This window comes from Kogia breviceps, chromosome 6 (genome assembly GCF_026419965.1).
Source record: "Kogia breviceps isolate mKogBre1 chromosome 6, mKogBre1 haplotype 1, whole genome shotgun sequence".
Classification (NCBI taxonomy): Eukaryota; Metazoa; Chordata; class Mammalia; order Artiodactyla; family Physeteridae; genus Kogia; species Kogia breviceps.
In genome coordinates, this window is record NC_081315.1 from 95456960 (window position 1) to 95467796 (window position 10837).

Below are 10837 nucleotides of genomic sequence, written 5' to 3' on the forward strand. Positions count from 1 at the left end.
AGCAAGCAGGTGAAAAAGGCATTTACAGACTGGGCACACTTTTTTATGTCTCCTGATTTCACACTCCTAGTAGCCAGGGTGAGGCACACCCCATCAAATCGCTGATTTTTCAAGAAGGCTCAAAATACTGAAAGAAGAGCTCAACAGAAGCCACACATCTGCTTCACTCTATCATTTGCTCACAAGAAGTGGCAACGTGGGTTGGCGATTCTAGCTGCCCACCCCTCCCCCCTTAAAGTTTGGCCAGCTCCCCAGTACACATGGCAGCATGTGTTCAGGAAGATGATTAATGTTAGCAGAAGGCTCTGGAGACTCTCTCAGGGAACTTTTATTTATTAAATATAAAAATCCATGTTTAAATATAATGTCAAATGTATGACACAGACCAGCATTAGCTAAGACAGACTGCTGCCTCTAATCTTCAACAAAGAGATGTTCTTCATGTTCTGGCTTCTGGGCTTAAAACCTCTAAAGATTTTCCAGGAAGGCTCAAACAACTCAACAGAGAAGTCAGTGGAGGCCAACAAAGCTCATCTATTTCTTTCCATCATCTGTTCTTAACGGCAGAGGCTATGGCTTTCATGTTGGGGTATAGTACATAGTTGAGTCTAAGTTACTTTCCGTGGAAGGCAGCTGTTCCTGACTGCTTGGCCTGGGCTAGAGAACACAGCTCTGTTCTCCATGGAACCCAGACTTCATGTTCACTCATCCACTCCTTTAATAAAGAGTTATAGGGCTTCCCTGGTGACGCAGTGGTTAAGAATCCACCTGCCAACGCAGGGGACACGGGTTTGAGCCCTGGTCCAGAAAGATCCCACATGCCGCGGAGCAGCTAAGTCCATGCGCCACAGCTACTGTGTCTGTGCTCTAGAGCCCGCAAGCCACAACTACTGAGCCCATGTGCTACAACACCTGAAGTCCGGGCACCTAGAGCCCGTGCTCCACAACAAGAGAAGCCACCGCAATGAGAAGCCCACGCACTGCAACGAAGAGTAGCCCCCGCTTGCAGCAACTATAGAAAGCCCGCGCACAGCAACAAAGACCCAACGCGGCCAAAAATAAATAAATAAAGTAAATATATTTAAAAAAAATATATATATATATATATATATACACCTTAAAAAAAAAAAGAGTTATGGAGAAACTGCTGGGTGCCAGGCCTGGCCCCAGGGCCTGGAGGAACATGGAGTGTAGACAATGCCCAGGTCCCCTGTTTAGACTCTGGAGGTGGAGACACAGACCACACACGAGTAAACACAGAGTGCTTTGGTCACAAGAACTAGGAAGAAAGAACAGAGTGAAAGGATATGTGCGAATAAAAGGGGGTACATCACGATTAGGTAGGGTGCTCAGGGAATACCAGAAGTGGAAGTTTGTATGCTGCTTACCCTTTGACAGACGCTATTTTAAGTTCTTTGTGTATATTAACTCATTTAATGTTCACGGCAACTGTATGGGGTAGGTACTATCACTGCCCTTTAACAGATGAAGAAACTGATGCACAGAGAAGTGCGGAAACTTGCTCTATATCACACAGCCAATACGTGGGGGAGCTGGATGTAGGCCCAGGTGCTGTGCCACAGTCCACACTCTCACCTGCTATGTGACATACTGCCGCACGGAGCATGTGACGGTGGAGCCGAAGTCTGGGTGATAGGAAGGGACCAGCCATGTCAAGATCTGGGGAGAAGTGTCCTCCTCGGGTGGACAAGGAGACCAGCGCAGTCCTCGAGAACCAGAGTGAAAAGCTTTGGGATCTGTTTCCACTCTGAGGTGTTATTTCTCATTCAAAAGTCGCCTTTCCTGCTAAAGCTCCATGAGGGCTTGTGCCCTCTGTTCTTCTAACCTTATGTCCTAATACCTCATACAGTACTTAATCCGTAGATATATTTAATAATTCTTTTTTGGATCAATGAACATGTTGACTAATTAATTAATGAGCACTGGACCAATCTGACGTTGGTTTGAATTCTAAATCCTTCACTTGTTAACTGTTCAACCTTGGGCAAGTTACTTAACTTCTCTGATTCTCATTTTCCTTTTCTGTACAGTGAGGATAATGAGACAATCACCAGGTTGGGTATTGAGAGAGTTAAATGAAATAGCTTTTGTAAAGAGTCAAGAGCAAGGTCGCCATCGGATAGGTCCTACAGAAATGCTGGTGTCCAAATTTCTCTCCCCACTACATACAAAATCAGAGTTGTTCTAGTGACATGAACCCACTGTAGAATCTAGAGTTGAAAGGGACTCTAAGCCCTTGTTACTTGAAGTGTGGTCCAAGGACTAGCCCGTCAGAATTCCATGGGAACTTGCTAGAAATAAATAAGTTCAGGCCCTAACCCAGACCTACTGAATTAGACTTTCTAGAGGAGAGAATGGCTTATTTTTGTATTTAATAAGCACCCCTCTCCATCCCAGGTGATTTCTATCATCCAAGAGAAAGTCGAGATAGATGAAGCCTGCTCAAGTCCAAGGTCCTATATCCTTCATACTGCTCCAAACACATGGACCCCAGCCCACTTCTCTGGCACTTGCTTCCTGCGCTTCCAAACATGGCTGCTAACCCATTTCCTGGCTGCCATGACTCAGATGCCTGCCACTCCTAGCTGGGCCTCCAGTAGATTGACAGCCACCCCACTGGGTATCCACACTGGACTAATCAGCTGGCCTCGGGAGGGTCCAGTAGCATCGCTCAAAAGAAGAGCCAGAGCCTGGCTCGCTGACCAGTGTCACAGCCCCCTGTGAGAGGTGCCTTCTCTCCTTTGCAATCCTCCTGGCTCTCCTGCTGTACCTTAGGAAACAGAATGGAACGGGATTCTGTGTAAGCGTGGGAGGCGGCCTTATTTGTGAATTATCAACCACATCAACAAACCCTAAAGACAGAGAGGTAAAAGAGAGGACCAATTCTTACTCGCCTGTCAAACATTTTCCAGGCCTGTCTATGCTAATTGCTCATTGATCAGCTCTGATCTTAGGGTGTCACAAAAATTGGTTTCTTCATTTTTAGGATATGATCAGACCTTCCAGAAACTAAATTTTCTCCTTAGTTGCTGCAGAACTCACTTTAGTGAGGTGTGGAACCTGTTGTTCAGTCTTGGTGACTGTACTCATTTGGGGTTTTCAGGGAGTTGAAATAAGAATGCCTTCCACTCCACCTTGTAACTCCTTGTTTTGCACCTCAGCACACCTGCTTTAAACATTGTTTAGAGACCATCTCTGTTGGGATGATAACCCAAATGATGGTGCTAAAACATAACTTCAGAATGGCGGTGATCCTGTCCGCCACGATGGCTCCGCCTGGCACAAAGTGGGGTTTCAATGTATATTTCTTAATAAATGCCAAAAAGCATAGAGATGTAAATGGACTTTACAAAGTTGCTCATCAAGATGAGGACTGGAGGGAGCACACTGCGCTCACATTTTTATCCAGAGCTGTTAGCTTTTCAATCTTTACTGTGCTCAGGCTGACTTTCATATCCTGTTCCAGCAAACTCGAGAAAATCTTTCCCAAGCCAAGTTCAAACTTGCTGCCATCTACTGGCCAACCCTTGACATGATATTTACCTGCGTACATTTAAATTTTAACTAAGCCCATGTGTAACTTAAAACATTTGCAGAAAGTTATGGAAACATGATCTATTATAAGGATCTGGCAGTAATATCCCATTTTAGAAGAATAAACTGTTTTGGATTACGTGTTTTAAAATCTTAGATTATAAATTAGAGCACAATGAAATTTCCAATCAATAAATTATGTTATACCCTCAATGGATGGATATATTGTTTTTCTGAATTTTATGACTCCTCCTTCTGTGAGTTTGGGAAAAAGCATATTGAGTCTGAAAGTCAAAGAATGTCTCCTGAAGTTACTCGGGCCCAGAACGTACACATTCAGAAAAGTCCGGCAGGTACAGCTGCCCACTCAGTAGAAGATGCTAGGAAGTCCATCTTCCCAGCTCCCCTCCAAGAAAGTGTGTGTGTGTGTGTGTGTGTGTGTGTGTGTGTGTGTGTGTTTGATATACTTTTTAAATATCTGAACTGCAAGTGTTGGAGAACAATAGATCTCATGCTGCTCCCTGCTGCATATGAAAGGTAAGTCGGGTCCATAAGTAAAACTCCCCCAGAAAGAAAACACACAGACACACACACACATACACCCCTAATTTCAAAGATTTTTCTGAGACTCAATGTGGCTCAAGACTGGCCATTGAGAAGCTTATGGTTTGGAATGGGATCCAAAGTCTGGCTGGTGATTTTCTTTTTTTTTTTTTAAATAAATTTATTTACTTACTTATTTATGGCTGTGTTGGGTCTTTGTTGCTGTGCGCAGGCTTTCTCTAGTTGTGCCGAGTGGGGGCTACTCTTTGTTGTGGTGTGCGGGCTTCTCATTGTGGTGGCTTCTCTTGTTGAGGAGCACTGGCTCTAGGCTCGTGGGCTTCAGTAGTTGTGGCATGCAGGCTCCGGAGTGCAGGCTCAGTAGTTGTGGCGCACGGGCCTAGCTGCTCCGCGGCATGTGGGATCTTCCCAGACCAGGGCTCGAAACTGTGTCCCCTGCCTTGGCACTGCGCCACCAGGGAAGCCCCTGGCTAGTGATTCTTTAGACTGCTCTGAGCCACCAGTGCCCCACAGGACCACAGAGAGACGCCTCTGGCCAAGGGCAGGCAGGGAGACTACACTGTAGTCCAGGAAACATTCCCCTTCCTTGAAAACAGATTTAGCATCTCTGAGAATTCTTTGTCCTTGAGAACAAAAGAGTGGTGTCTCTGTGTGTGTGTGTGTGTGTGTGTGTGTGTGTGTGTTTTCTCTTGTACGACTATGGGGACAGTTACACTAAGCGTGTCATTTTAAATTTCTCTCCGCTTAGACCCACATGTCCTAACGACCCGGTCCCTCTGTGAAGTCCAAGGGTTTGTGCAGCTGCACGGGACATTGTCATGGAAGAGTGGAGTACCCACACCCCTGCCTCCCCTGGGCAGGTGAGAAGGTCAAGGCAGGTGGTTCTGAGGGTCCAGAGGGAGAACAGAGAGAGCCCTGTGGGCTGCAGCTAAGCTGGCTGCGAATATAAGACAAAAGCTTTCTTTCCCAAATGCCCTGAGAGATCGTAGCCCTTGGGGGGAGGGTGGTGCCTGGGTCTTACTGTCTCATCCTAGAACCCAAGGTTCCTGAGAAGAGCAGTGTCTTCTATGTCACACACCAACCCCCAGCCCCCCAGCATCTAGCACAGATCCTGGCAGGTAGAAGGCACTCAATAAATAGGTGTAATATGGACGTGTGATATGTCTATTGGGACCTTCTGCTGCAAGGGGCAGAAAATTTCTGGTTTCCGAAAGAAAGAAAATTTCTTAACCTAGTAATGAAAAAGATGGGAACTAGATTGGGCTTTCCACCCAATGGACACGGGGCTCCTCTGGTGAACCCAGAACTCTGAGTTTGCCAGGTCTGAGCTCAGCCTTTCACCATATTTGTTTCATTCTCAGGTAAGACGGTTGCAGCAGCTTCAGTCCCCACCAGCCTCCCAAGAGAAAGACAGGGTCCTGAGAATCACTCTGATTGCACCAGCTTACATCGTATTACCAGCCCTGAGCCAATCATCATGGACAGCAAAATGCAGTGTCTTGATTGGCCTCAATCTGGGTCATGTGCTTCACCCCAGATTCCTGAATGACAGCCCCACACTGATCTCAAGGATGAGCAGAGAGGGAGAGGAAGATCTCCTATGAGCCCCTTATATTGGGTGGAAATACAAATGATCTGTACCATCAGAGACAGGGAGATGGAAATAATAGCAATTATAATGACAAACATTTATAGAGGGCTAACTTCTACTGCGTTCCATTCTAAGCACTTTACAAGTGTTAATGCAATTCTGGTAACAATGTGATGGGTAGGTGGTGTCAACAGTCCTTACTTCACAGAAGTAGCAGCTTGGAGAAATTAATTAACTTGCCCAAGTTCACACAGCTATAAAATGGCAGAACCAGGAATCAGACCCAGGCATCCAGCTACAGAGTCCATGCACTCAACCACAGCCTATGTTAAAAACTGCTGAGAAAGCCCAGAAAGGGGACAAATTAGTGGGCAGCATTTCAGCTGATACCCAGTGCCAAGCAGAGCCCTGACCCATAATAAACGCTATTTGTCAAATGAATAAATGGTGCCCTGGTCTCACCCATGTGCATTTGACATCCTCAGACTGCAAGTGACTTGATTTCTGGGAAAATACTTTATACTGCTTCTATATCCTCCTAAGCTGGAGGTCCATAGTGGGTGCTAACAATTTTTATTTTTAGGAGAAAATGAAGAAGCAATCGTGATTGGAAGAAATATCCTCTCCACCCCACCTTAGGAAGGATTCTTATTCTTTCTTCCAACTTACATTTTTACCTTGGGCAGCACCTCCAGAAATGACTTTTCTGGGTGGTCTTGATACCAATTCTTATCTCTGTTCTTCTGGGAAAGCTTCCTTCAGAGACCATATCTAAGCTATTTGCCAGTGGACAGGGGCTGAGGGGTTCCACATGTTGCAGACTGGTAGATCTAAGCAGGCATCTTCCCGACAGAGTCCTGGATCCTGGGGATGGTGGGGACAGAGAAAGCCTGTGGTCTGGAGCCAGCCCCTCCCCTGGCCAGCATGTCTGCGGGGTCCAGCTTGGAATTCGCAGCTCTGCAGGTTGGTGCGTCTTCTCTAAATATGCCCTGTGTGCTAGGGTCTGAAGTGGGCCGTCAAGGGATGGGAGTAATACATATAGCATTCACTCACTCCCTTATTCATCCTTTTACCGATACTTATTTAAACACTAACTAAGTTCTAATCGCTCTTTCAGTTGCTGGGGCATTAAAAAGAGGAAGACCAAGATTCCTCCCTGATACCCTCCTCCCAAAAGACACCTGCTCATTCTCCTATGAAGCTGAGACTCTCGGGGGATCAAGCATTGACCAAATAATCACACACATCACTGAAATGACCAGGAGCTAAGAGAGCATGGGACGGGGCAGCTGGCAGAGGTAGGGCAGGCAGTGGAGGAGGGAGTGACAGCAAACAGCTCCCAGAAGAAGTGATATTTGAGCTGAGCTCAGCAGAGCAAGGGGGAGTTCAAGGTGAAATGGGTTGAGGTGAAAGGCAGTCAGGCAGAAGGAAGAGTCAGGGCCAAGGTGGTGAAGAAGGACTGACAGAGGCAGTGCGGGTGTTGCAGAGATCAGGGGAGGAAGGAGAGATGGGGCCGGAGAGACAGGAGGGGCCTGACCCTGCAGGACTTTGTAGGATTTGTTGGGAATTTTGTCTTTCACTAGAGGACACTGAAAATCTAGTCCTGGGTATGGGTTTACGAGAAAGAGCTGTGATTCAGTTTCTATGTTAGAAAGTCCCACTGGCTATTGTGGGGAGAAACAGAATGGATAAGGAGAGAACCATTAAGAGGCTACAGGAGGAAACCACAGAAGAGATGATGGAGGTTTGGACAAGACTGATGGCCGTGGAAAGAGGTAGCATGGACAGAGTCAAGAAATGTTTAGGACACAAGTCAACAAGGCAGCTCTGGGACCAAAGTGGATTCAGAAATGTGTTTTCTACTCACCCCTCCCATCCAGGACAATCGTAAGACTCCATGGGCCCTAGACACTTGTCCTTGGAGGCCATGCCCCACATTCATATAAAATACCCACAGCCCACATCAAACATGGTTTTTTTAAATTGAAAATATTTTAATCATTTTGCCTTTCAAATTATCTAGCTACATGTATAATTAATACATTGAATTTGCAAATGGTCACAGTTTCTTGGCAATCATCAGGCATACCCTAAAATCCTAGCCAAGGGGGAATATCAACACTACAAACTGTTTCCAAATATAATCAAAATGTTTGAATGTTACTCTGGGTGATAAATTAGGCCAACACCTTCACACAGTCCACAAAATTAGAACTTTGAACGTGACCTCTGCCTAGGGCAGATGCTGTCGTTGTTTTTATTCTGGGTGTGTCAATAGTGTTGATGCATTTAATATGCCATAATTTTGAGAACCCTCATTTGGCATTTCTTCACCTGAAAAAAATTAGATTTACTGGGGTACCATTTACATCCAGTAAAATTCAGTCTTTTTATGTATATAATTCTATGGGTTTGACGAATATCTATAGTTGTGTAACTGGGACCACAGTCAAAATATGGAATATTTTCCTCACCCCCAAAATTTCCCAGGATCCCCTTTTGTAGTCAACCCTCTCCCTTCCCCCATTCCCTGGCAACCACTGGTGTGATGTCTGTCCCCAGGGTCTCGCCTTTTTGAGGTCTTCTGATGGAATCACAGAGCACGGAGCCTTCTGTGCCTGGCTTCTTTCACTCAGCATGTGCACGTGAGAGCAATCTAATTTTGCACGTATCAATGGTTTGTTGCTTTTTTTTTTTTTTTTTTTTTTTTTTTTTGTGGTACGCGGGCCTCTCACTGTTGTGGCCTCTCCCGTTGCGGAACACAGGCTCCGGACGCACAGGCTCAGGGGCCATGGCTCACAGGCCTAGCCGCTCCGTGGCATGTGGGATCGTCCCAGACCAGGGCACGAACCCGTGTCCCCTGCATCGGCACGCGGATTCTCAACCACTGCGCCACCAGGGAAGCCCTGGTTTGTTGCTTTTTGCTGCTAAGTAGCAGTTCACTGTATGATGTATTACCATGAACTTGTTTATTTTTTGTAAATTTACTTACAGAAATTTATTCTCTCGCAATTCTGGAGGTCAGGCTTGCACGCCCTCCAGAGGCTCTCTGGGAGGTTCATTTCCTTACCTTCTCCAGCTTCTGGAGGCGCCAGGGGTCCCATGGCTAGTAGCTGCATCACTGCAGTCTCTGCCTCCGTCCTCACATGGTCTTCCCCTCTTTCCCTCTTGTCCTTGGATTTGGGGCCCACTTGATAATCCAGGGTGATCTCAAGATCCTTAATTAAATCTGCAAAGACCCTTTTTCCAAAAAAGGTCACCTTCACCAGTTCAAGGATCAGCACACAGATATGACCTCTGGGGGCTGCCGTGCACCTTATTACATATGGATAGACCACAGTTTGTCTCTTCTCTCACTAGCCAATGAGCATCTGGGTTGTTTCCAGTTTGGGGACAGTATAAATACCCCTGCTCTGAACACCCGCCGGCCAGTCTTTGCACTGAACCACGCTCTCCTTTCTCCTGCGTGTGGGATGAGGGTGTCATTACCCTACTTGGTGACACAGGAGGCCCTTCAAAACAAGGCAGTGGCCTGTCCCTCTCTGTCCACCTCTAAGCAGCTGTACCCTGGGGCCTGCGTGTCCGCCACCCCCAGGTCCCAGCCCTTGGGACCTTGGAGAGTTAAGGCTTGGAGAGTCAAGAACATTTATATAAATGGGCTCTTGGAGAGGAGGAGCCCCAGCAGGGTCAGGGACTGAATCTCATTTCCCCGGACAGCTTCCTCGAGCGCCAGTCTCCAGCTTCAGAGGTGGCAGTTTCTCTTCCCGTCAGTGTCCCAGGCACGGGAGTCCAGGGCAGGCTCGGGAAGCCAGAGACCGGGTGCTGTGGCTGTGAGTCCCCTCTGCCACCCCACACCCCCGGGGACCAGGGCGCACCGACCCAGACAGGCTGATGGGGTGCAATTTTATCATCAACCTGTTATCTCCAAAAACAAATGAACAGTTATCTTGCTAATCCCCTCGGGCTCCCCGGGCCGAGCCCGGCTTGTGTTTGGCTACACATGTCCTCCTGTGGGTTCAAAGGAGTCTTCTGTTTAACATCTACATTTGCTTTTGAACCCTTTTCATTTATTTATTTTTTCATTGTTTGCTTCTGCTTGTCCTTGCCCAGTGTGGGAACACCCGGATGCTGGGCCCTTCTATTCTAAGGCGCTCCGCTCCTGTGAGATCCTGCACACCTGTGTGACCCTCACCCACCTGCTTATCTCGCTCTGACTAGGACACCTTCAAACTCCCTGAGATGAAAGCGCCAATGGAGTTGTTTAGAAAAATGGCTTGCTGGTGACCTCACCTGCTCCCCAGGGAAGGCTGCCTCCTAGCTGCACGGGGAGAAGGCTCTTGCCGGGGGGCTGCGGAGCCGGGATTCAGTCTCCACCTCCTGGTTGAATTCTGTGTCCTTGACCTTCGGCTGTACCGCAACACTAACTGAGCCTGTCACTGCTGCGCAGAGTATAGTTCCCTCCAGGATTCATTCCCTCCATTAAAAACAAACAAACAAACAAAAACAACAAAAAACCCTTTCTAGCCCTCTATGGGTTGAAATGTCTTTTTTTTTTTTTTCTTTTTTTTTGCCAGAATTCAAAATCCTAACAGAGAGTCCGCTTCTGTGGCAGAGATGGAGAAATCTGCCTCATTTCCTCCCAGTTCAACTTTTCTTTTCTCTGTTACTCCTGGGGCCTCCTGAATTTTGTGCAGCCCTATTCACAGTGACAAACATGGTTCCTGGGAGGCTGAGAGCAAGGAGCATTCACCCTTCTTACTGGAGAATTCAGATGACTGCTCAGACACAGGTGAAACCGCCCTCAGGTTTCCCACAGGTGAAATCTCAGTGAGGTGAAAACCAGGTGGCTTCAAACATAAGGCAGGTCTGCCTCTTCTCTTCCAAGACACTGGCTCCCACCTAAATGTGTAGCTGGGTTTCCATGTGACCCAAATCAAACTCAGCATTACATGAATGCGTACTTTATGCCAACCACTTTACATATTTAATTGCTTTTTTTTTTTTTTTTTTTTTGCGGTACGCGGGCCTCTCACTGTTGTGGCCTCTCCCATTGCGGAGCACAGGCTCTGGACGCGCAGGCGCAGCGGCCATGGCTCATGGGCCCAGCCGCTCCGCGGCATGTGGGATCTT